Raw genomic sequence first — 2,362 nt, 5'->3', positions numbered from 1 at the left:
GTAAGAGAATAAAATCTTGATGAATATATTAAGTGTCTGTTCAGGTTTTAGATGAAAGGATTAGCCAGTATGACTTAATTTGAAATATTTCATTCTTTATTGTTACTTTGCCTTTTTTAGAATAGGAATGTTGTCTACACTATGAAATAAAACGAAGTATATGAGAATGATGTAGTTTAATCTATTAAAAATAATACATACAGTAATTCACACATGCTGCAATATGTCCAAACTTCTGACAAAGTCAGTTGTTTGAATTCAAGTTATTTTGTACACGTCTGTTTAAAATGCTGTTTCTAATAATATTAATAATAACATCTCCCACCCCACAGTTGGCAGTCAAGTCTTAAACTACTCCAGATTTCATATACCCAGATTTGGTGACTCCCTGCCCCGAAAACATGCAATATATAAACAGCACGGTTTTGGTCTTAGTTTATGTTATAGTCTTCTGTCATAGTCTGAGCTTGTCGGGCAACGCGGTGGTGATCTTCGTGGTGAGCTGCATGGAGAACAGCAGGACATCTACTGACATTTACCTGATGCACCTGGCCATCGCCGACCTGTTCTTTGCCTTGACTCTCCCATTCTGGGCAGCTTACCTTCGGGCAGCCACTGGATATTCGGCACAATTATGTGCAAACTGATTTCAGGCTTGCAGGAAGCCACATTTTACTGCTGCGTCTTCCTGCTGGCATGCATTAGTGTTGATCGCTACCTGGCCATCGTGAAAGCAACCCAATTCCTCGCCCAAAAACGCCATCTGATTGGTATAGTGTGTGCGTTGGTGTGGCTATGTGGCTTTTTGTTGACCCTGCCCATTATGGTGAATCGCGAGGCATTTAAGTCTGGATATATGGAGGAGTATATATGCCATGACATATTGACCGTTTCGCCTCGATTTGAAGAGCCAACCCCTCTCTCACTTGTAAATGTAACACGCACTGTCATTGGACAGTGAGAAAAGCTATACGTCATTACAGCGGGAGTATGAAGACGGATTCAAGCGATGCAAAATATCAGGGGAATCTGAACGTGTTTGGAGAGGGATTTCCGGCTGCATCTCCAGTGGCAGGGATTTCTTCACTGGCCAATTACCTGTACATAATTTGATGTAATACTTTTTTATTTTAAAAACTACATTTCAACAAAATAACATTATGTACCACAGGACTGTCATTTGTAAGCATTCGTCATAAAGTTTGTTAAAAAATCCGTTCATGTTTGATATTCGCTGCATAATGAATCCTTTTCACGTTTAACGGTCATCACTCCATGTGTGTACTGTCCAATGGCATTTTTTAACTCGATTGACAAATGGATAAAGAAAAGCAATTGGCAAATAGAGAGAGAAAAGCGATTGCCAAATGCATTTTTAAAAAGTGATTTAAAATGTGCATTTAAAAAGATTTATTAATGTACTTTTTATTGTTTTATTAATCCACGTTTTAAAACACGAATTGAATAAACGTCTATTTATTTATACATTTAAAAATGACGAATTAAATAAACATCTTTAAATATGTCTATTAATTTGTCCATTTAAAAAGTGGTTTGAATTATTAAATCAATAAATTGATTTTTCATTTTATTTTTAAATGGCACTCTCGGTCCTCCATATGAACATGTGGCACGTCCCAATTCGCATACTATCCGTCCTAAATACTATTCGAAAATAGAATTAGTATGTCCCGAATCATAGTATGTTTTAAAAAGTATGCCAGAGATTCCTGGATGGTCTAGTACTTCTGGTTAGAATTCGAAGTTCAACGACTAATATTGCCCACAACACATTGTGCGGTGGACGAGGATTCAATTAGAACTACAAACACGCATTAAAAGTGTTAAAAAAGCTACAAACATGGCGGATAGGGACAGGTATGGTGCGTTCAAGTCATGTCGGATAGATCGTATTTACGAGTTGAACGCACATGAACGCCACCACAGAGTCGTTATTACAAGTGGGAAACTCGAAAAAAATTTTAAGCCCCGAGTTTCCGAGTTGGGGGCATGTCAATGAGAAACATGGCGGAATCGATGGATGCAAGGTCTGTAGTTGATGGTAAATTTTTGGTTAAATTGATAGTTTAGTTGTCCTATAAACTTAAATTGGTCATGTTCTTGTTACGCAGCTAGTTAATGAAATCCAAGTTTTAAAAAAAATGCTATCATTTTTGCAATCTTTTGATTTGCCATGTTGCATTTAGCTAACAGCTTTTTTTAATCTCTGTATTTTAGCATTTTTTTTATGCTGAAAATCAGTTATACTGGGATCCTGGTCTAAAAATATATATTAAAAATGCAAAACACACCTGATGCGATTTCTTTGCTCTTCATTTTCTATAAACAGAGTTAACAGACC

General features: G+C 36.7%; 1 pseudogene; it reads left to right on the top strand.

The window, feature by feature from the left end:
* Positions 1-353: 353 nt before the first annotated feature.
* LOC107596584 (C-X-C chemokine receptor type 2-like) lies at positions 354-961 on the top strand (annotated as a pseudogene).
* The last annotated feature ends 1,401 nt before the right edge of the window (positions 962-2,362 follow it).

This window comes from Sinocyclocheilus grahami, unplaced genomic scaffold (genome assembly GCF_001515645.1).
Source record: "Sinocyclocheilus grahami isolate Dianchi unplaced genomic scaffold, SAMN03320097.WGS_v1.1 scaffold221.1, whole genome shotgun sequence".
Taxonomy (NCBI): Eukaryota; Metazoa; Chordata; class Actinopteri; order Cypriniformes; family Cyprinidae; genus Sinocyclocheilus; species Sinocyclocheilus grahami.
This window is presented reverse-complemented; position numbering and strand designations above follow the sequence as displayed.